Source organism: Dipteris shenzhenensis, chromosome 20 (assembly GCF_047967505.1).
Source record: "Dipteris shenzhenensis isolate YYH24624 ecotype China chromosome 20, Dip_SZ_1.0, whole genome shotgun sequence".
NCBI lineage: Eukaryota > Viridiplantae > Streptophyta > Polypodiopsida > Gleicheniales > Dipteridaceae > Dipteris > Dipteris shenzhenensis.
The window spans coordinates 54,194,976-54,220,935 of NC_141615.1; positions in this window are offsets into that span (position 1 = coordinate 54,194,976).

Consider the following 25,960-nt stretch of genomic DNA (forward strand, 5'->3'; position numbering starts at 1 on the left):
CAGGCATCATGTGGGGCCCACATTGTTGTTGAGTCATGATTTGACAAAAAATGATCGCAAATTCCGTGGATTTCTCCAACAAATGAGAGGACGAGGTAGATGCTTTAGCTTAGGATGATTTTGGCAAAGCTGATGAGGGGTAGGGTTTAGGGTGGCCCCAAGGTTTAAAGCTTTTGTGAACTTTGAATAGTCCAGCTTAAGAACCAGGGGGGTCCTTTTACCTGTCTGACTTTTTCGTTTAGAAGTAGTGCCAAGTAGAGTCATGCTATAGGAGATTTTTTGGAAACATTTGTGCATAACTTTGCTTGGGTACCCTCGAGCCCTCAACTAGTTATAGAAGAGCAATCTTTTATGTTTGTAACCCTTGGGAGTGCTCTCTCTCATGACGTATCGACGAAGTTGTCCTGTGATGAAAGACTCTTTTTGATGCTGCGGATGCCAAGAGGAGTATGGAAGGTACTGATACTTGTTAAGTGCCTTCTGATGGCAAGCAAGTGAGAGTTTTCCTCAAAAGTCTGGTCCTTTGTAAAAATGGATGTCCAGGATGTCAACGAAGTCCTTGGAAGTACAAGGAGTGATTTTGATGTGCTGTTGGAAATCTGAACCATAATTGCCTAAGAAATCTTGAAGCTGATCAATCGACCCATTCCAAATGCCGAAAGCATCATCAATGTAGCGTCTGTAATAGAGAAGTTCTAAAAGTGGTTGCCTGGTAAACTGCATGTTCTCCATGTGACAAAGAAAAAGGCATGCATAAACGATCACAAAATTGCTTCCCATGGCCATTCCTCTAATCTAATGCCAAAAAGTGCCGTTAAACTCTAAGTAATGAAACTTAAGAGTAAGAGTGGCCAATGACATGATAAGGCGAACTTGTGTGATTGAGAATTCATTCTGAATCATTTCCTGCAAGGCAGAGAGCCCCTCATCAGTGGGAATACTAGGATATAGGGATTCCACATCGAAAGTGAACAAAATGCAATCTTCTGGTAAAGTTAAGCCAGAAATCTCTTTGAGCAGTGTAATAGAGTCTTGGAGGTGTTACTTCTATCTCAAAAGTACAGGTAGGAGCTAATGATGAAGCCAAGAAGAAGTATGCTAAAAAATGTAACCATTGTAAGAGCAAATGGTTCTTCCAACCAGTGTTGGCTTGTGAATTATTGGCAAGAAATAAAGAGTACAGATCTTGTAACCATTTTGTGGTTCCTGTAAAATGTAATCCTTCTCTTGTCTGGAAAGAAAAGTAGCTTTGTCTGTGACAAACTTTAACCTATCTTTGAGTTCTTGCAGATTAACCTCTATGACCTTTCAATACACTGCTGCATCAGAAACTTGCCTTGCTCCCTCTTCCAGGTACCAAGATTTGTCCAAGATGACTAAGCCCAAGTTCTTGTCTACAGGTTTAATGACAATTTCTGGGTTCCTTTGGAGACTTCAAGAGGCTTGCTGTAAGGTTTTGTGAAGCTTTGAAAGTTTGAGGTACTGCTTGGAAGAGATGTTTTCAGACAAAATATTCTGACCCAAAGTGATAATATTCTCCAAGGCAGGACAATGATATGGAGGATTCCAATTAGGATTAGGTACTTTAAAAGGAGAGATCCGATCATTGTTAGAGGACTTGAAGAACCACCTGAGATGCATCTATCTAGCAAAGAGTTCATACTCAGTGAAAATGCTAGATGGAGGGCAAGGTTTAGGTGGAGGGATGTAGTTCAGACCTAAGCCTAAGAGTTTATTTTCTGCAAAAGACAGCTTGTACTGGGAAAGATTACAAGTGTATAGAGGTATTGGTAACCCTACAATCTTCTTTCGAAGGAGTCTTTCTACTGAAAAGAATCAGGCTGTAGAGAGAGGGATTTAGTAGCGGGAGCCAGAAGATTCACCTCTCTCGATGCAATTTCTTCTGAAAGGAGGAACCGAAGCATTTCTTTGTGTGTTGCGTGAGGTGCTTCGTGATCTGGGCCCTTTTTGTTGTTTTCCCAAACCAGACCTCTAGGCATACTGGCTTGTCTTTGAAGAGGAAGGCTGTGCATTGGAGGGGGTAGAAGGCTTGCATCTCTATTGAGTATGATTGTTGCACTGTCCGTTTCGCTATCCATTTCCCTACTTTTGGCCATTTCCCTGCTTCTAAACATGTTGGTAGTTGTTTGGACAGTTTCCTTGACTATTTACCTACTTGTGCCCTTGGTTGCTCTGGTTGTTGCTTGGTACATTTCCTTGCTTGTTTCCCTGCCTATTTCCTTGATTCTTTTTGGTACCCTTGCCTCTTGCTTGAGGCTGTTTGATTGTTTGCTTCCCGTGTTTTGACTTCTGTTGTGGAGACAGTTTTCAAAGTTGTGCTTGAACCTCGTTGCAGATCAATTGCACAATGGATTCTTCCCAAGGCAGCGTCTCTACATCTTCCATAGCAACCTCTTGTGCTGCTTGTCTGGTACATTGTGCCATTTCTTTAATGCCTTCTTGTAAACATCTTTTGATGGTCCAAGCATTGATGGCATCTCTGAAGTCAACAATGACTTGAAAATTCCAACTCTTGAGCCACTTTGTCCACGTAGTAGTGCTCACACCAATAAGTCTGATATCTGCAAGCTTGTTGATGAGCTGCTATAGCCTTTCCGTCAAACAACTACAATAGTCTGAGTATTCCTTATCAAGCTGTCACCGCTTGATCTTGAATAAGAGAATCTAAACAAGATTGCTTGTAGGCCTCAGTGTGAGCTTTCAATTGGAGTTCTAGATTGGCTTGATCAGTAAGATCTGGCACTTTGAGTTTGGGAGGCTTCAATTTCAAGCTGTTGGGGATCTCTTCTTCAGTGTGTTGTGCCCGCAATTTTACGAGAAAAGCATTGGCACGTTCCCTGCCTTGCGTGATCTTCTTGTACTCCTCTATGGACTTTTTACAAAAGTCTGTAAGCTGAGGTGGCACAAGAAGATCTAGAGAGGAAACATCATCACGTGCTGGTGAGTGAGAGCATCCTCTTTCATGTCAAGGGGGTCTACTATCCGATCGCTCATCACAAGGACATTTCCCTGCAAGCTCGACATCATAGGGACAATTGTCGATGGCAATAATCTCCGGCATGATAAAGTTTAGGATTTAAAAAACTGTGACGGAGTGCTACAAAGATAACTCATGTAAAATAAATTGTTGGCCAGCTACAGCAGCAAAATGGTAGCTGCAGCAGCAAAAAACAAAAAAAATGGAATTTTCGGGGGCCTGTTACGTGCTTAAAACTGTCTTAAAAAAATGTGTGAAAAAAGTGCTTGTGAAGTGTGCGTAGGTGCTTAAAGTTCTAAGAGTACATGAGTAAGGTAGAATACTCAAGTACTAGACACATAACAAAGCAACCAAATGTTCATGGACAAAAAAGATGGCCAAGAGCACACACAGTACATGAACATATTGATGTTCAAGTACTAAACATTAAAGTAAGTGAATAGTACATGAGCAACAAGTTGCACAAGTATCCCACACAAGAGCATACATGAGCAACAAAGTTGCACAAGTACCTCACACAAAGACAGAAAGACATGCGAGAGACAAAAATGCTTGTTTTATTACAAGAGAGGTGCTTGCTCCAAACTAGTTTCGCTTGATCTCTCAAGCTCTTCAGTGGAGAACTTCTTGAAATGTGATACAAGAATGAGAGTCTCTCTCTTTATATAGAAGTGGGGAGGGCTAGGGTTTGTGCCATTGTATATGGGATAAATCTCTCAACCTTGCATAGGAGAGCCTATGGGATACAAGGTACAAAAAAGCTCATAAATGAGTCAAAACACCCGATGAAGGTGCCGTCTGGTGCAAAATGATGTTGAGAACCAGTACAATCTTTGCTAAAAAATCCAACGATGCCCGTCCAGATGTCTCGGATGCCTTGTAAGGTGTGCACTGCTCCCGACTGGTGATTTGACTAAAAAAGGCCAGAACTGACTCAAAATGGACCTGATGAAGAAGCCATCTATTACAAAAAGAAGCTGAGAACCAGAACTATCTCTTCACCAAGAAATATTTGATGGTGACTCAGATATTTTAAGCATTATGTGGGGCCCACATTGCTGTTGAGTCATGATTTGACAAAAAATGATCGCAAATTCCGTGGATTTCTCTATCAAATGAGAGGACGAGGTAGACGCTTCAGCTAAGGATGATTTTGGCAAAGCCAATGAAGTTTAGGGTTTAGGGTTTAGAAAATAAAGAAAAGGTGTGTAGCAGTGAAGTGTGAGTGATTGGCCAATTGTGGCAACAAAACGATGGCTACAACAGCAAAAATGGAATTTTCGAGGGCCGGTTACGTGCTTAAAACTTTGTCTAAAAAACTGTTTGAAGAATGTGCTTGTGAAGTCTGCAAAGGTGCTTAAAGTGCTAAGAATACATGAGTAAGGTAGAATACTCAAGTACTAAACACAAAACTAAGCAACCAAAAGCCCATGGACAAAAAGATGGCCAAGAGCACACACTGTACATGAACAAATTAATGTTCAAGTACTAAACATTCAAGCAAGCACGAAACAGTACATGAGCAACAAGTTGCACAAGTACTCACACACAAGAGCAATACATGAGCAACAAAGTTGCACATCAATCTTCGTGATGACATGTAATCTGTCCATCCATTGATATATGTGCACTGATACCCAACTGATGCAATCTACCCATAAAAACTATTCCACTGATATCCACTTATGCAGCCCACTGATACTCGTTAAATAGTGAATGGTCGAGTTTAATACAAGGCGCTTCATATGGCAATAAATGTGAAAAATAGCCTAGAAGTCTTTACAAGGTTTTTTATGACAATAAATGAGCTTAAATATTTGTACAAATGCAATAAAAATAACCAATAAAGATTTACAATGAAATAAAATGACTAATATAGTCATCAAGCTCCAATATGCCCCATGACATGTAATCTGTCCACTGATATCTGCTATCTTCTCATGCAATCTGCCCACTGATAAACTTCTTGGTAAATGGTAAAAGGTCTTATTTAATAGCATGTTATGAGTGTGAAACCGCATGTGAGCGAAGGGACTGACAATGATTAGGAACTAGTTAGAAAAATTTGAGCATGGCTTCGATTGGCAACTTGGAGAATTGTCTCTCCTCTAAGGCAATCTAATCTATGCTAAACCAACCATCGAATCGAAGAAAAGCAATAAATAATTTCTTTTTCTGTGTTCATTTTAATGTGCTGGGGTTTAAGAGGTTTAAATATGCAAAAGAAGGGGTTTTGATGTAGAGGCTAAACTTGCATGTGAGAGAAATGAAGAGCAAGTATCTAAAGAAAAGTTAACATTTTTCAATTTAAAAGATGAATATATATGAAAATATTATCTCACCTTCAAAACAAACCATAAATTCACTCTTTTATAATTTTTTAAAAGTATGATATAAAACATGTAAATATATAAAACTTTCTCTCTTTCCTTTGAACTTTCTCTCTCTCTCTCTCTCTCTCTCTCTCTCTCTCTCCTCCTAATTCTCTCTATAGCCATAGTCAAGACACCTCATTCTCTCTCTTAATCTCTCTCTCTCTCTCTCTCTCTCTCAACTCTTATGTCTTTCCCTCTCTCTCCTCATCCCACTCATTCTCTCTCTTAGTTTATCTCAAGTCTCTCTTTCTCTCCCTCCCATGACTGCTAGGATTTATCATTCTCTCTCTTCATCTCTCTCTCTCTCTCTCTCTCTCTCTCCCTAGGATTTGTAATTATTTCTCTCTCTCTCTCTTTCCCTCTCTCTCTCTCTCTCTCTCTCTCCACCTCTCTCTCTCTTGATTTATTATTCTCTCTCTTAATCTCTCTCTCTAGGATTTGTAATTCTCTCTCTCGCCTCTGCTCTCTCTACCTAGGATTTATCCTTCTCTCTCTTCATCTCTCTCTCTCTCTCTCTCTCTCTCTCTCTCTCTCCCCCCCTAGGATTTGTAATTCACTCACTCTCTCTCTCTCTCTCTCTCTCTCTCTCTCTCTCTTACCCTCTCTACGTCCCTCCCTCTATCCTCTTGGCCACTAGAATTGTCATTCTTTCCCTCTCTCTCTCTCTCTCTCTCTCTCTCTCTCTCTCTCTCTCAATTCTCTCTCTTAATCTCTCCCTCCCTTCCTCCCTCCCTCCCTCTCTCTCCCTCCCTCCCTCTCTCCCTTTCTCTCTCTCCTCTGTCCCTCTTCTCACTCTTAATCTCTCTTTCTCTCCCTCCCCTCTTCTCTCTCATTTCTCATTCTCTCTCTCTCTCTCTCTCTCTCTCTCTCTCCCTCCCTCCCTCCCTTGGTGGCCATGGCCGCTAGAAGTTTCATTCTCTCTCTCTCCCTCTCTCTCATTTCTCATTCTCTCTCTCTCTCTCTCTCTCTCTCTCTCCCTCCCTCCCTCCCTTGGTGGCCACGGTCGCCAGAAGTTTCATTCTCTCTCTCTCCCTCTCTCTCTTTCTCTCTCTCCCTCTCTCTCTTTCTCTCTCTCTCCCTCTCTCTCTCCCTCAGTCTCCCTCCTCTCTTCTCTCTCATTTTTCTCTCTCTCTCTCTCTCCCTCTCCCTCCCTACTCTCTCCCTCCCTCTGGCAGCCATGGCCGCCAGAAGTTTCACTCTCTCTCTCTCCCTCTCTCTCTTTCTCTCTCTCTCCCTCTCTCTCTCCCTCTCTCTCTTTCTCTCTCTCTCCCTCTCTCTCTCCCTCAGTCTCCCTCCTCTCTTCTCTCTCATTTTTCTCTCGCTCTCTCTCTCCCTCTCCCTCCCTACTCTCTCCCTCCCTCTGGCAGCCACAGCTGCCAGGAGACCCTCTTCTCTCTCTTAATCTCTCTCTCCCTCTCTCCTCTCTCTCTTTCTTTCCCTCCCTACTCTTCTCTTTCATTTAAGGGGCCCCTCTTCTCTCTCTGAATCTCTCCCTCTCTCCAAATGAGGGGAGAATGAATGAAGAAGGAACACTATATATAAGAAAAACTAGGTTTTCTTCCTCCTCTCCTATTGGCTTTCCATTCCTCCCCTCTCTCCTATTGGCTTTCCATTCCTCCCCTCTCCCATTGGCTCCCATTACTCCCCCTCTCCCATTGGACCCCCATCCCTCATCCCAATCTTCCGTTGGCCCTCCCCCCATCCATTTCTTCTTCCTCCCCCATTGCCACCACTCCCATCCCACATTTCCACCACGTCCCATACTCCTCCCATTTCCCCATCCCACCCTTCCATTTCCCAAAATCCCATATTTCCCCATCTCACCCTCCTCTTTTTCATCCCCTATTAACTCCCCTCACTCATTTCACTCCCTTATTATCCTACTCCCCTATAACCTCCCCCTCTCCCATTCCATTCCTCCCTCCCCTCTCTCACTTCCACTTCCCATTACTCACTTGCCATTTGCAAACTATTAATATATTATTATACTATTTTTTATACTTATTATCATACACCCCTATTGCCTCCCCTCTCCCATTCCACTCCTCCCTCCTCACTCCCACTTCCACTTCCCATTACTCACTTGCTATACACATTTGCAAACTATTAATATATTATTATACGATTTTTTATACTATTTGCAAACTTACATGTGGGCAAAATCACAGGTGTCAAAGCGATCCTATCATGGTCATACAGCAACTGTGCTTTTATTCAAGGGCGTATTTATCCTCATCAACAAGCTAATTTCAGCTTTTATTTTGACACAGTACTCAAGGTATGAAGTGCCTGATTTGTGCACGAGGTGTTTACTTTGTTGTATCAAAATTGTTTGCCACACACACACACATATACACATATCAAAATTGTTTGCCACACACACACATATCACATCTACATTTCTCTGATGGGCACAAAACTTTGTACACGCCTCAACCTAGGTCATATTGACTTGCATACAAGGTGGTGCACCCATCCCATAAGTACTTGTTCGGATAACACACCTGCAAATGTATTTTATGACGATTGTGCATAACACTAGGAACAAAATGGTGTATAATGTGCAATTGACTATGCAAAGCATATCCAATGGATACAAGACTTTGCACGTTCCTCAACCTAGGCAGTATTGACTTGTGTGCAAAGTGGCATCCCCATCTGATAAGTACTTGTTTGAAAAACACACCTAGGATTGTGTTTTTTTACGGTTCTGCATGACACCAAGGCAAAAACGGTATTTAATACTCAGTCTACCACTCATGCAAAGCATATCCGATGGGCACAATACTTTGCACGTGCCTCAAAAGCAGTGGTATGGTGTTCCATGCAAAGTGAATGTCCATTCAATAAGTACTTGGTATGATAATACACCTAAAAGCGTGTTCTTTAACGGATGTGCATAACACTAGGGGGAAAACGGTGTATAATGTGTGATCCCCCATGCAAAGCATAACCGATAGACACAATACTTTGCATGCACATCAACCTAGTTGAAATTGACTTTCTTGCAAAGTGGCTCCCCCATCCGACAAGTACTTTTTTGAATATCACACCTAGGACCATGTTTTCTAATGGTTGTCCATGACACTAAGGCAAAAACGTTGTTTTATGCTTGAGCGACAATGCAACGCATATCCGATGGTCACAATACTTTGCACACATCTCAACCTAGGTGTTATTGACTTACATGCAATGTGGCATGCCCATCCCATAAGTACTTGGTCGAATAACACATCTAGGACCACGTTTTTTGACGGTTGTGCATGACACTAAGGGCCAAATGGTGTTTAATGCTTGATCGACAATGCAAAGCATATCCGATGGGCACAATACTTTGCATGAGCCTCAAAAATTGTGGTATTGCATTGCATGCAAAGTGGTACACCCATCCGATAAGCAGTTGGTCAGATAACACACCTAAATGCGTGTTTTTTTATGGTTGCGAATGACATTGAGGCACAAACGAAGTTTAATACGTGATATACCATGCAAAGTACATCCGATGGGCGCAATACTTTGCACCCACCTCAACCTAGGTGTTATTTATTTGCATGAAAAGTGGCGTGTCCGTCAGATAAGTACTTGATCTGATAACACACCTAGGACCGTATTTTTTTACAAATGTGTTTGACACTAAGGCAAAAACGGTATTTAATGCTCAATCGACCATGCAATGCATATCTGATCGGCACAATACTTTACTTACACCTCAACCTAGGTGGTATTGACTTGTTTAAAAAAAAGGCACACCCATCAGATAAGTACTTGGTTGGATAACACACATAAGGGCGTGTTTTTTAATGGATGTGCATATCACTAGGGGAAAAATGGTGTATAATGCATGATCGACCATGCAAAGCATATCCAATGGTCACAATACTTTTCATGAACCTCAACCTGGTTTAACTTGACTTGGGTGCAAAGTGGAGCCCCCATACGATAAGTACTTGTTTGAATAACACACCTAGGACCGTGTTTTTTTATGGTTGTGCATTACACTAAGGTAAAAACGGTGTTTTATGCTTGATCGACAATGCAAAGCATATCCGATGGGCATAATACTTTGCACACACCTCAAACTAGGTGAAACTGACTTACATGCAAAGTGGAGCGCCCATCCCATAAGTACCTGATCAAATAACATACCTAGCAGCGTGTTTTTTTACGGATGTGCATGACACGAGCAAAAATGGTATTTAATGCTCGATCGACCATGCAAAGGATATCCGATGGGCACAATACTTTTCCTACACCTCAACCTAGGTGGTATTGAAATGTTCATAAAGAGGCACACCCATCCGATAAGTACTTGGTCAGCTAACATACCTAAGGCCGTGTTTTTTTGCGAATGTGCATATCACTACGGGAAAAACGGTGCATAATGCATGATCGACCATGCAAAGCATATCCGATGGTCACAATACTTTGCACGCACCTCAACCTAGTGGAAACCGACTTGCGTGCAAAGTGGATCCCCCATCTGAGAAGTACTTGTCTGAATAACACACCTAGGACCGTGTTTTTTTATGGTTGTGCCTGACACTAAGGCAAAAACAGTGTTTTATGCTTGATCGACAATGCAAAGCATATCTGATGGGCATAGTACTTTGTACACACCTTAAACTAGGTGAAATTGACTTACATGCAAAGAGGAGCCCCCATCCCATCAGTACTTGATCAGATAACATACTTAGCAGCATGTTTTTTTACGGATGTGCATGACACTAAGGGAAAAATGGTAATTAATGCTCGATCGACCATGTACAGCATATCCGATGGGCACAATACTTTTCCTATGCCTCAACCTAGGTGGTATTAAGATGTTCTCAAAGAGGCACACCCATCCAATAAGTACTTGGTCAGATAACATACCTAAGGGCGTGTTTTTTTGTGGATGTGCATATCACTACGGGAAAAACAATGGATAATGCATGATCGACCATGAAAAGCATATCCGATGGTCACATAACTTTTCACACACCTCAACCTAGTTGAAACCGACTTGCATGCAAAGTGGAGCCCCCATCTGAGAAGTACTTGTTTGAATAACACACCTAGGACCGTGTTTTTTTATGGTTGTGCATGACACTAAGGCAAAAACAATGTTTTATGCTTGATCGACAATGCAAAGCATATCTGATGGGCACAAAACTTTGCACACACCTTCAACTAGGTGGAATTGACTTACATGCAAAGTGGCACACCCATCCCATAAGTACTTGATCGGATAACATACCTAGCAGCGTGCTTTTTTACGGATGTGCATGATACTCTAGCAAAAATGGTATTTAATGCTCGATCGACCATGCAAATGATATCCGATGGGCACAATACTTTTCCTACACCTCAAACTAGGCGGTATTGAAATGTTCTCAAAGAGGCACACCCATCCAATAAGTACTTGGTCCGATAACATACCTAAGGGCATGTCTTTTTGTGGATGTGCATATCACTACGGGAAAAACGGTGGATAATGCATGATCGACCATGCAAAGCATATCCGATGGTCACAATACTTTGCACGCACCTAAACCTAGTTGAAATGGACTTGCGTGCAAAGTGTATCCTCCATCTGAGAAGTACTTGTTTGAATAACACACCTAGGACCGTGTTTTTTTATGGTTGTGCATGACACTAAGGCAAAAACGGTGCTTTATGCTTGATCGACAATGCAAAGCATATCCGATGGGCACAATACTTTGCACACACCTTTAACTAGGTGGAGATAACTTACATGCAAAGTCACACACCCATCCCATGAGTACTTGATCGGATGACATTCCTAGCAGCGTGTTTTTTTACAGATGTGCATGACACTAGAGCAAAAATGGTATTTAATGCTCGATCGACAATGCAAAGGATATCCGATGGGCACAATAATTTTCCTATGCCTCAACCTAGGTGGTATTGACATGTTCGCAAAGAGGCACACCCATCCAATAAGTACTTGGTCAGATAACCCACCTAAGGGCATGTTTTTTTACGGATGTGCATATCACTAGGGGAAAAACGGTGTATAATGCATGATCCACCATGCAAAGCATATCCAATGGTCACAATACTTTTCATGCACCTCAACCTGGTTTAACTTGACTTGGGTGCAAAGTGGAGCCCCCATCCGATAAGTACTTGTTTGAATAACACACCTAGGACCGTGTTTTTTAATGGTTGTGCATTACACAGGCAAAAAGTGGATCCCCCATCTAAGAAGTACTTGTTTGAATAACACACCTAGGACCGTGTTTTTTTATGGTTGTGCATGACACTAAGGCAAAAACGGTGTTTTATGCTTGATCGACAATGCCAAGCATATCCGATGGGCATAATACTTTGCACACACCTTAAACTAGGTGAAATTGACTTACATGCAAAGTGGAGCACCCATCCCATCAGTACTTGATCGGATAACATACCTAGCAGCATGTTTTTTTATGGATGTGCATGACAGTAAGGGAAAAATGGTAATTTATGCTCGATTGACCATGCAAAGCATATCCGATGGGCACAATACTTTTCCTATGCCTCAACCTAGGTGGTATTGACATGTTCTCAAAGAGGCACACCCACCCGATAAGTACTTGGTCAGATAACATACCTAAGGGCATGTTTTTTTGCAAATGTGCATATCACTACGAGAAAAACAATGGATAATGCATGATCGACCATAAAAAACATATCCGATGGTCACAATACTTTGCACACACCTCAACCTAGTTGAAACCGACTTGTGTGCAAAGTGGAGCCCCCATCTGAGAAGTACTTGTTTGAATAACACACCTAGGACCGTGTTTTTTAATGGTTGTGCATTACACAGGCAAAAACAGTGTTTTATGCTTGATCGACAATGGAAAGCATATCCGATGGGCATAATACTTTGCACACACCTTAAACTAGGTGAAATTGACTTACATGCAAAGTGGAGTGCCCATCCCATATGTACTTGATCGAATAACATACCTAGCAGCGTGTTTTTTTACGAATGTGCATGACACGAGCAAAAATGGTATTTAAAGCTCGATCGACCATGCAAAGGATATCTGATGGGCACAATACTTTTCCTACACCTGAACCCTCCCTGAACCTAGGTGGTATTGAAATGTTCATAAAGAGGCACACCCATCCGATAAGTACTTGGTCAGCTAACATACCTAAGCGCGTGTTTTTTTGCGAATGTGCATATCACTATGGGAAAAACGGTGGATAATGCGTGATCGACCATGCAAAGCATATCCGATGGTCGCAATACTTTGCACGCACCTCAACCTAGTTGAAATAGACTTGCCTGCAAAGTGGAGCCCCCATCCGATAAGTACTTGTTTGACTAACACACCTAGGATCATGTTTTTTATGGTAGTGCATGACACTAAGGCAAAAACGGTGTTTTATGCCTGATCGACAATGCAAAGAATATCCAATGGGCATAATACTTTAAACTAGGTGGAATTGACTTACATTCAAAGTGGCACACCCATCCCATAACTACTTGATCGGATAACCTACCTAGCAGCGTGTTTTTTATGGATGTGCATGACACTAGTAAGGCAAAAATGGTATTTAATGCTTGATCGACCATGCAAAGGATATCCGATGGGCACAATACTTTTCCTATGCCTCAACCTAGGTGGTATTGACTTGTTTTCAGAGAGGCACACCCATCTGATAAGTACTTGGTTGTATAACACACCTAAGGGCACAATGCAAAGCATATCCGATGGGCACAATACTTTGCACACACCTAAAACTAGGTGGAATTGACTTACATGCAAAGTGGTGTGGCCATCCCATAAGTACTTGATCGGATAACATACCTAGCAGCGTGTTTTTTTATGGATGTGCATGACACTAAGGCAAAAATGGTATTTAATGCTCGATCGACCATGCAAAGCATATCCGATGGGCACAATACTTTTCCTACGCCTCAACCTAGGTGGTATTGACTTATTTTCAGAGAGGCACACCCATCTGATAAGTACTTGGTCAGATAACACACCTAAGGGCGTGTTTTTTTACGGATGTGCATATGATTAGGGGGAAATCGGTGTATAATGTGTGATTGACCATGCAAAGCATATCTGATGGTCACAATACTTTGCACCCACCTTAACCTAGTTGAAATGGACTTGAGTGAAAAGTGGAGCTCCCATCTGAGAAGTACTTGTTTGAATAACACACCTAGGACCGTGCTTTTTTATGGTTGTGCATGATACTAAGGCAAAAACGGTTTTTTATGCTTGATCGACAATGCAAAGCATATCCGATGGGCACAATACTTTGCACACATCTTAAACTAGGTGGAATTGACTTACATGCAAAGTGGTGTGCCCATCCCATAAGTACTTGTTCAAATAACAGATCTAGGACCTTGTGTTTTATAGTTGTGCATGACACTAAGGTAAAAACGGTGTATAATGCATGATTGCCTATGCAAAGCATATATAAAGAAAAAAATAGTTTGCATATGCCTCAACCTATGTTCTGTTGAGTTTCATGCAAAGTGGTGCTCCCATACCATAAGTACTTGTTCGGATAACAGACATAGGAGCGCGTTTTTTGATGGTAGTGCATATCACAAGGACGAAAATGTTGTATAATGCGTGATTGACAATGTAAATCATATCTAATGGGCATAAAACTTTGCGCACACCTCAACCTAGGTAGTATTGATTTGTGTGCAAAGAGGTGCCCCAATCCGATAAGCACCTGTTCGAATAACTCTTCTAGGACCGTGTTTTTTGACAGTTGTGCATGACACTAAGGCAAAAACGGTATTTGATTCTCCCTCGACTATGCAAAGCATATCCAATGGGCACAATACTTTGCATGAGCCTCAAAAGAGGTGGTATTGAGTTACATGCAAAGTACTATACCATCCGATAAGCACTTGGTTGGATAACACACCTAAAAGCATATTTTTTTATGGTTGTGCATGACATTGAGGCACAAACGGTGTTTAATGCATGATATACTACGCAAAGCATATCCGATGGGCATAATACATTGCACGAACCTCAAACTAGGTGTTATTGAGTTGCATGCAAAGTGGCATGTCCATCTGATAAGTACTTGATCAGATAACACACCTAGGAGCATGTTTTTAAACGAATGTGCTTGACACTAAGGCAAAAACGGTATTTAAAGCTCAATTGACCATGTAATACATATCCGATGGGCAAAACACTTTACCTGCACCTCAACCTAGGTGGTATTAACTTGTTTGCAAAGAGGCACACCCATATGATAAGTACTTGGTTATATAACACACCTAAGGGCGTGTTTTTTTACAGATGTGCATGTCACTAGGGGACAAATGGTGTATAATGCGTGATCGACCATGCAACGCATATCCGATGGTCACAATACTTTGCACACACCTCAACCTAGTTGAACTTGACTTACGTGCAAAGTGGATCCCCCATCCGATAAGTACTTGTTTGAATAACACACATAGGACCGTGTTTTTTATGGTTGTGTATGACACTGAGGCACAAACAGTGTTTAATGCGTGATATACCATGCAAAGCATAGCCGATGGGCACAATACTTTGCACGCACCTCAAAGTAGGTGTTATTGAGTTGCATGCAAAGTGGCATGTCCATCTAATGAGTACTTGATCGGATAACTGCTCCCACCAATAAATTAAGTACTAATTAAAAATTATAATAAATGAGTAGATTATTAAAAAGAGACTAATATTTATGTAATTGTTGCTACTACAGCTTGCTTGCAAAGGACTCGCACAAAGGAGATGGATATAGATTTTGTTCTAGGAATGGATGTGATTTTATGTAGCAAAAGAGAAGCAGTTGCATTTGCTACAATCCATGATAGTGATCCCAATTCAGTTTGCCACTTTCAAAGACTTGGCGAAGATAAGGTGGCAATTACTGTATCAAAGATTCTTAGCGCACATGTTGAGCTAAAGTATAAATGTGGAGATATGGAAACACTTGGAGATGTTATGCCCTACAATACATCCAACAAATCATTTATAGCATGGGACAAAGACGAGACTTATGCAACAGACATTATCAAGAATACAAAGTGCACCACCTTGGATTTTACTATAGGGGACATTTTACAAAATTAGATCATTTGCAAATAAGACTGTAGCAGAAGGTGAAGTTTTGGGATTTGAACAAGTGGAGCAATGGTCATTTGCACAGATGAGGATTCTAAAAGTCACTCATGATGGTATGGTTGATAACATAACATCCTTATGTGATCCCTACTATGAGGTAGGAAAGAATATGAGATGGAGCATGCAATTTTTAAACATGAGAAAGAGGCATGTGGTTTTCAATGATAAAGACAAGGTATACTACAATATCAAAGGACCTAAAAAGGGTGCCCATGTGCCAGGCTCTATCACTTCAAACGTGGATGATTTCAACGTACTCAATTATAGAAGTGACATCTTATCTGGAGTGGATGAGTTCATTGGTTCCGAGAAACAAAATGATTTTAGAAGCGAAGCCTTATCTGGGGTGGATGAATTCTTGCACAGTGAGAAGGGCAAAGGTTTCAATAGTGATGTCTTGTCAAGTGTGAATGAGTTCATGCATATTAACAAACTTGGTGTCAATCAAGCTTGTGGATTTGTGAAAGCCATGCAAGATGTCCCAATGAGCGATGTTCTCTCAGGAGTGGAAGAGTTTCAAGGTTCTCAATACTCTCGTAGAATATTGAATTCATTCAATGGTCCTAAGAATATGTTAAAAACGAGGATGCGATCAACAGAGGATTATTTAGTATTTAACTTTGATTGTGATATGGCCAAGGATACAACGACCAATCATGGATGCTTGGTTACAAACAAATGTGAGGAGAAGAAGTGCATAAATGTAGATAACGACGCGCATGAGTAACAAAAACGGTCATACATATGCATGAAGGGAAAGCGACACGCAGATCCACAAAAGCAACCAAAGAGGAAGAGAGTAATGAAGGAGGAGAACATGTTAAATGCATTATGATATCTATGTTGCAAGTGAAGATGTATGCGCTTCATTGATCTTGTAGACATCAAGGAATGTAGAGGACACGTGTGGCAAAGAAGAGGAAGCGAAAGAAATGAATACCTTCTCACAAGTCTCTCTTGCTTTCTTCAGAATGGCAATAAAAGGCTAAGTTCAAGACAAAAGGTAAAACCTCCCATAAATGGAAAAAAGATTTGCAATAAGGCATATCGCAATATTACTGGATTATCCCATGGTACATATTGGGATTTAGTCACCAAGGCAAAGGGCGGCAACAAATTTAGCATTCATGGTAATAGAGGAAGGTCCAAATCAAGAATCTCAACTGTTAGGGCAGCAGCAATTTTGCAAGACTTCATACATGAAAATGCTTTATCTCAACCCCATATATCTACCAAACTCCCTAATGGTGACGCGATCATTGAAATGCACCTTCCAATGGGCTTGACAAAGCTCAAAGTATTTGACTCTATTGTAGAAAAGCAAAGGCAAAGAGGGGATGCCATGGCTTCTTCTCATACTTTGTATACTCTTTGGAAGAAGAACTTTGGATATGTTAAAATCCCAAAGAGGTAAAAAATGTTAAAGTGCAATGTCTGTGATGATTTAAAGTGAGCGATTGAGAGTGCAACATGTCCAAATCAAAGGCAATTATACAAAAAACACCGAAAATCTCATCATGACCTTATTCGACATTCCAGAAAAAAATATGCATTTTGGAAGGAGCAAGCTATTTTGCATCCCGATGACTACATGTGCCTTATTGTAGATGGCATGGATCAGAATACAACAACATTGCCTCGTTTTGTTGCCACTCCACCTAAATTACAAGGAAAGCACTTTCTAAAGACACATCTATGTGGAGTGTTAGTGCATGGAATTAAGTTCTTTGCAGATATATGGATTGATTCCTTGCATCTACATGATAGCAATCAAGTTGTAACATCTATTATGAAGGCAATTCACAAGTTTCGATGGAGACAATCATAGTGTCTTGGCATTCAAGGGCAAAGAAATCAAAGAAGCGCATGGGATATGAGGTAGAAGGAAAAATAAAAATACCACAGCAAAGTATTTTGCATATACACGAATTTTTAAGGATGCTCGCCATGGAGGAAGTAGAAGGAGATAGTGCAAATGAAGAATGTCCATGATTAAAGCTTTGTATTGAAGTCCATCGAAGGATTTTATTTGGGTACTAGGCAAGAAGCCAATTGACAATTATAATAATATATTATTAGACTAGTAGGTGCAACTATACTGAGTCATCACCTCCTATGTCAAATGAGAGTCAAAATATGCATTGGATGTCACCCAAGGGTCAAGGCTTGGCAAGAGAATAGGGAGTTAATGCAGATGGCACCTGGCAAGGGACTGTCACATTGAGCAATAAGACAATGGGGAGTCAATGCAGATGGCATGAATTTAGGCTCTTTAAGAGCAACAATTTAAATTGTAAACATATGTTCAATCTATATCATTTTATACAAAGACTCCAGCTCAGAGCAACGTCTCTCAATGTAAACATATAATGATAGCTATAATTGCTATTATAATTCTTTGGTTCAATACAAAACTTGGGTCTTATGGCATCATGCCTTTTTTCTATTTATTAAAAGTTTTAAAAATTTTGTGCATATTGCGAGTGACAATGTTATTTACATGAAATATTTAAGTCTCCTTTCATGGATTTATAAATTTATCACGTTAAGGAAAAATATTAAAAATAATTAAATTGACAAATAACTTAGGTATAGCTAGAATTTCTAAAATAGGATTATTTCAAATTCTTGCATGTCAGTGCAAAAGTATAGATTGAAAAAACAAGATTTTTATGTGAATATGATAGTGCCACAAAGTGAACTTTTGATTTGGGAAGAATATTTTCAGAAAGTAATATTTTGGGGGGGTTAGGATACCTAGAGCGAATAGTAGCGAGGGTCTCATCAGCCAACCTCTTTGGGTGATCCTTGCTGAAGAACCCAAGTGTCTTGAAGAGGCATAGGGTGATGATAGGTGGATGGAGGCTATGCAATCGGAGTATGGCTCCATAATGAAGAACAACACTTGGGACTTTCTGGATTGACCACCAAAATGTAAGGTCATCGGCACCAAGTGGGTGTACAAGACCAAGTACAAGTCCGACAGCACGTTGGATAAGTACAAGGCTCGGCTCATGGCAAAAGGATTCACACAAGTACATGGTTTTGATTATCACGATACTTTTGCTCCCACATCTCGACTAAGCACAATTCGTAGTATTTTGGCTTTAGCAGCACAGGAAAGTTGGCCCGTGTTTCAGATGGATGTAAAATCCACCTTTCTGAATGGAGATCTCAAGGAGGAGGTATACGTGGAACAACCACCAGGTTTTGTGATCCCCGGTTCAAAAGGTAAAGTCTATAAACTGAAGAAGGCACTTTACGGGCTGAAACAAGCCCCACGAGCGTGGTATTAGCGGATTGATGCCTACTTTCTACAAAACAAGTTCAGGAGGAGCCCATTTGATGCAAATTTGTATATCTATAGAGAAGGAGGAACGTGTATAATCATGGTCCTTTATGTGGATGACCTTGTCATAACAGGGAACCATGAAGAAAAGATCTCTCAGACAAAGAAGTTGCTAGGAAGAGAGTTTGAAATGACAGACCTCAGACTGATGCATTTCTATTTGGGGATTGAAGTTTGGCAAGAGCCAAAACAGATCATCTCACAGTTGAAGTATTTGAAGTATGCTGGAGAGATACTGAAGGCATTTGGCATGGCTGAGTGCAAGAAGTTGGCACCCCTATGGAGGTTGACGTAAAGCTCTCAAATGAGGATTCATCACCACTGGTGGACGAAGCCAAGTACAGAAGGCTTGTGGGTAGTTTGATTACTTATGCAACACACGGTCGGACATCAGCTTTGCGACTGGTGTACTAAGCAGGTTTTCCAATAAGCCCCGGGAGAACCATTGGAGGGAGGGATGCGGGTGCTAAAATACATCAAAGGCACACTTGATTATGGCATCACCTATACCAAGGGCAACACCTTGACCGGATTTTATTACTCGGATTGGGTAGGAGACGTGGACAGTAAGAGATCAGTGACAGGTTACTATTTCTCACTTGGATCTGGAGCTGTGTCATGGGTCAGTAAGAAGCAACCTAAAGTTGCTCTTTCTTCTACCGAGGTTGAGTACAAATTAGCATGTTTTGCTTCTTGTGAGGCAGTGTGGTTGAGGAGGATTTTAGGGGACATGGGTGCAGTGCAGAACAAGCCTACGCAGTTATCATGTGACAATCAGAGTTGCATGGCAATTGCAAAGAACCCTGTGTTCCACGCTTGCTCAAAACACATTGAGATACAATATCACTTTGTACGCGAGCTCATCATGGATGGAGAGGTCGACTTGGTGTACTGTCTGACTACAGAGAATGCTACGGACATCTTCACAAAGGCTCTTGGAAGAGACTTGCTGGAGAGGCATCTTCATCGACTTGGCATTGGGCCGAAAAAGTAAGTTCACTTGCGGATGGACATTGAAGGGGGGTGTTAGATATCAATGCTCCACTCTCATGTAACTATGTAGGAACCAGCTAACTCTACTTGTAAGCCTCGCATATGAGGAGAAGGCATTTGAGTAGCTCGGTTATCCGATAGGTCCTGGTTTGGACACCAGATGGGGGCCATGCGTGGCCTGATGGTTGGACGGCTTTAGATAGAGTTGGAACACTACCAACTAGGCTACATGCAAGTGTGGGAAGGCATCCCATGACTGACCGCACTAAGGGTAGATGGAGCATTTCCCGGGGCAGCCCCCACTCTCAAGTTGTAGGGCCCGTTTAGAGCCCCAGATGATCCCGAATGGCTCTGGGCCCCAAACAGATAACATAGGTTAGTTGCTCTATTCTGCGCCACGGTCCTAACGTGTGGTCGGTGGCCTATTTCGGGACCAATCTCTAGTCGGCCGTTTTGGGCCGACTAGGTCGATCTCCCAATTGGGTCTAACCAACTACGACTGGTGGCTATATACGAGCAAGCCCATGAAGCCCATATCATCACTAGCTACAACAACCTTGATTCCTTAGCATCTAGCCTCCGTCCTCTACTATTTCCATCATGCCATCGAAGCTTCTCACACACGAGCGCACGGGTGGGAGGCAGCGCCATCTATTGTATCAGTTTTACAGTAATCAAATTTTTGATTCTCCATACTATCTACTTTTCTCTCTTGCATACGAGATCGTGTTATCTGTTGAGCACAGACGTATTGTTTTCTTATAGCCTCTTTTAGAATTCCACGATCCAAAGCATTTGCAGTAACTCTGTTTATCAAATAAATAGTTGTATTCACAGCCTCAGCCCAAAGTTGTAGAGGCAACCCTACGTGCATTCTCATGCTCCTTGCACACTCCATGATTGTTCTATTCATCCTTTCTGACACACCATTTTCATATGGTGTCCTTGGAGTCATCCTTTCTCTACGAATTCCATTGTATGCACAATAATTTTCAAATTCTTTGTTGTAATACTCACCTTCACTGTCCAAATTGAGACACTTCACCTTCTTACTTGTCTCATTCTCAACCAAGGATTTACATTTCTTGGGGCGTTAATAGAGCATAGAGGGTGAATTAGTATATGTGGACATCAAAGGGGTGCTTAGTAGGTATTGGTACAATGCATTAGGTGCAATGTATATGTGTGTTGAATATATAAATGGAGGGGGGGTTTAATAGAATGTAGGGTGTATTAGTGTATTAGGGGATTTAATAGAGTATAGAATTCTAATTCCTATACTAATACTCATGCTTAATACCAATGCTAATTCTTAATGACTTGTAATAATGATAATGTCTAATGCATGCCTTGTGGATAATGCCTATTTACTAATGCTAAGATCTAAAGAGATCTTCTAATATCAATACCTAATGCTTATGCATTTTTCTAAAACTAAAGCTAATTGTTAATGTCTATTGATAGATTCACCTATTGTACCATGTGTATGTGTGGATGCATATCATGTATACCATGTCAACTTGTCACTAAAGCACTAATATTTCATTCTTAGAAAAACTATCATGATGCTTCTTTTGTTGACAATAGTTTAGCACATTGTCAAATTGATTTTTTTTTTTTTGAGCTTTTTCTTTTTGCAGATCATAAAGAAAATGGAAATGGAAATTGTGGTGAGGTTGGAGGTTCATTCTAGCGATCCAAATTTCATATGCTACTTTGAAAGTCTTGGAATGAGAAGTTGACAACGATTATATTGAAGGTTCTAAGCATGCATGTTGAACTGAAGCACAACCATGGAGATATGGAAACTCTTGGTGATGTTTTTCCTTTGAGCACATCTAAATAATAATAAATCACATGGGCCAAAGATGAGATGTATCCAAAATACATCATAAGAAACACAGTGTTTCCACATGGGCATGACATGTTGGTTTTTACAACTCCTATTTTCAATCACAAAAATTGAGAACCCTAAACCACCATATTTTATGCTTGAATACATGGAATTATATGCTCTAAATTTTGATTTTCCATTTTGTTAATAATTTTGGGTCATCAAAAATCAAAGAAAAAGTCCAAAATTAATGAATATGGTGTTTTTAAAGAAGCAATCCATTACATTTGAAGAATTTCAACTAGTACATTTGAAGAATTTCAATCAATAAGCTAGGATAGCATTTTGAAAGTGATGATAAAAATTTTATTATTCTGCTCTTGAAACTAGAAGGTTACGGACATATTGGATGGAGGAGCAGGGGTATGTTGAGATATCAAGCTCCACCCCTAATGTATCTTTTAGGTGACTCTCATTTATGTCACCAAAGTTTTTGTTTGTTGTACTTATGATGCAGTTAGACAACCAAGTATGTTTGGATTGAGTTCAGATATGAACCGTGTATTCTAGGGTTACACATATAGGATATACCCATCTCTCATTGTATTGTTTTTGTTTGCTAAGTGAAGATAGGCTTTAGCCTCCAACCTTGTGTCCAGTCTCTTTTGTGAGTTGTGAAGTAAGCTGCAGTGGAGTCTCCTCCCTCTCTCCCTACTTTTTTACATGGTATCAGAGCTTGGTTTATGGTGAGGAGCTTAGGAAGCAAGCAAAGGCAAGAAAAGATTACGATACCTTGGTAAGAGCAGCGGTGTCTCCTTTCTTTTGAGCTTTTGGGGGAGCATATCGGTTCAGGTACATTGTCATGAGTGAAAAGTGCATAGCCTCAAATTAAGGCACCCTCTGTTGTGAAGCATGGGAGCATTACCTCAAAAAATTGCATTTTGGGACTATTTTGTGGTTCGTTTTACATCATAAAGTTTCACTAGGCACTCAAGAGAAGTGGTCATTTTTTATTGTGTATGCCCAATTTTCACCTTTGTGCAAAGTTACAATAAAAAGGCTATTGTTGTCACAATGCAGACACTCTCAGAAATGCATGATATTTTTGGGTTACTATGTTTATGTTTTTTTTGTGTGACTAGTGGTTTCTTTCCACTTCCCTTGTGAGGCAAATTTCAAGTGTTGCAAAAGTGTTGTTATTTGCCCTTCTGAGGAAAAACTCTACTTTATTCAGGTTGAAGTTACAGATTTGGACATGCAAAATCTATGAGAATCTGTCTATCATTGTTACTCGGAAGCTTGAGAAAGATAACTTCCAAGAATGGAAGTTCAAAATAACAAAATTCCTTATGGGAAAGGTAGTATGGTTGTTCATCAATGGTGATGAGCAAGAACCATATTGGGTGCTTCTCGTACCACTGCACAATTGAAGACATTTAAAGAGTGGCATGAAAAGGCCAAAAAACTAATGTACTTGTTGTGTGTCCATGTTTCAAACTCCATGATTGTGCATATATAGAATGCAGAGACACCTAAAGAGGCATGGGAAGCATTGATAAGTCTGTATAGTACCAATACCATTACGTGAAAGTTGCAGTTCAACTAGAAATTGCATGATGTGAAAAGAAAAAACTTGAACATAAATGAGGATTCCATGAAGGCAAAAGGCCTTACAAATTCTCTTGGCTCAATTGGATCACTTGTTGATGATGAGGACTTGGTATCCATGACCTTGAATGGTCTTGGAAATGAGTATGTACAATTCTGAACAACCATTGGAGTTCGTGAGACTTTTCCTTATTTTCAGGAACTTGTAGCTCTCTTGTTGAGTGAAGATCAAAGGAATGGTGGTTCAACCCACAAGAAGTTCTCGAGAATATGAGTTCTACTCAAATTCAAGTAAAGGAAGAGGTAGAGAAAGAGGCCGTTTTGGTGGCCATTCAAGAAATTAGAATCAACAATAACAACATAAAAACAAGACCTATGGAGGAGGACGTGGTAACTCGAGGCAGGGGGAGCCAAAGAGGACACCATTCATGGCAAAGGAACTAGCAGGTAGATAGCAGCATAGAGTGCTATTATTATTGTGGGAAGCTTGGACATAAAGAGAATACCTACTATAAAAAGCAAAATGACATCAAGAATCGGAAGTTACAACAAAGCAATTATGCATCATCTAGTAGGCAAAGTGATGACAGAAAGATGCAACACATGGTTAGCTCTATGATAGGAAATATTGCAAATTGTAGTAATGTTTGGTTTGTTGATTCAGGTGCCTCTAACCACATGACCAGTCGTGGTGAGTGGTTTAGTGATCTTAGAAATTCAAAAAGGCCATCTACTATGCATCCAATTGCATAGGTTGGTACGGTACCATTGGCTAGGCAAGATGGTAGAACAAAGTACTTGTTATATGTACTTCATAACGCAATATTAGAAAATTTTGGACTTTCTAGTCAGTTTTGGACTTTCTTTTTTACTTGATTAAATATGCCCATATTCACATACTTTTCACTAAAACAAGTCATTTTTGCATCCACATTCACATTTTTTGCACCAAAATAAGAGTTTTTTTTTAATTTTGCAATATCTTATTACTTAAGTTGCATACATGAAAGCATCATCATATATTTTTAAAAAACTTGTTTCCACTCTCCATCAATTTCATAGTTCATGAATATTTAAATTGTTAAATGGTCACAAACTCATTGAATTAATCAAATAATACAATTTTTTGATGTTGTAAAATGGTTTAAATTTTATTGAATAAATAAAGTATATATTTCTTAATTATATTACATAAATACCTTTACTTAAGTAAGTTTTAATTTAATTTAATTTAAAAGTATCCAAATTATTTATATTGTAAATATACTATTAGGTAAATAAAAAATATAAATATGTTTGAATCATTTACATCCAACTTAAGTGCCCTAAAAGTCTTAAGCAAAATTCAAGAGTTGTTTCTATCAACAAATTGGTAGTGTAGAGATACACCAATTGTGAATAAAGGATATTCTTTCATATTTCAGAATCCTCCAAATCTGAAGTATCAAAAGAACTGAGCATGCGTAAATGATGCTTGATGTGCTTTTGGCTACTCTCATAGATCGTGATGCATTTCTCCACACTATATCCATGACTTTTTTTTTAACTTCATGTCCTCAACTTCCAACAATGCACAATGTTGTTCACTTCCACCGAATGACTTAGATTCTAGAGGAGTGCATGGAGGGATGTAGCCCAAACCTAAACCCAATAGTTTCTTCTCATGAAAGGAGAGACGTATCTGAGAGAGGTTATGGATCGCAGTGTTGGAGATACGGCAATCAAAGAAGGAGTCTTCCTAGAGAAAAGGAGAAGAGCATAATGTTCTGGATTTAGGAGAGGGAGCCAAAAGAGCCACCTTAGCGGCGGGTGTTTTGGCCTCTTTCTCGACTTGGTGGAGTAGAGTTGCTTCGTGCACTTGGTCATTTCTGTTGTCTTCCCGAACCAGATTTCTGGGCATTCTGGTTTTTTCGTGACGAGGAAGGCTGTGCATTGAAAGACTTCTGTCGAGCTTTGTTCCCTTGCTGCTGTCAGTTTCCTGGCTGGTTTCCCTATCGGTTTCCTTGCAAGTTTTCGTATCGGTTTCCTTATGAGTTTCCTTGCCTGTTTCCCTACTAGTTCCCTTGCCGGTTTCCCTTTAGGTTTTGAGAATGATTGCCCTGACCGTTTCCCTTCCTGTTTTGTCCATTTCCTTGGTTTTTTCCATTTGCTTGGTTTTTTGGTTTTCCACGGGCTTGGGGATTGTTTTTTTGGTTTCCCTTGCCTGTACTCTTTGCTATAGATTTCTGCATTTGTTTGACTTGTGCCTGCACTTGCTTTTGAACTTGTCACCTCACCAACTTGGCAATAGATTCCTCTCTGGGCAACTTTTTAGCTTGTCCCATTGCTTGATCCTATGCCTCTCTACGCTTGGCGAAGGCATTCTGTTTGATCTTACTATTTAGAAGGTTGGTAATCTTGAAATTGTTGATGGCATTTCTAAAATCTCGAACCAACTGATTGTGCCATTCCTTGGTAGTGTTTTCCCAAAGGATTTGTGGTGTGTCAAGTAGGTTGAGATCAGTCATCAAAGCCAAAATTTCATAAAGGCTAGTCTCAAAAGTCTGAGGGTAGTCCATGAGCTTTTTCTCTAAATTAGAGAAGACTGAGTTTTTGGGCTTCAATACACGCAAATCCGAGCAATGTGAAGGTAGCTTGATAGCTTCCAAGAAAGTAGTCAGGGTA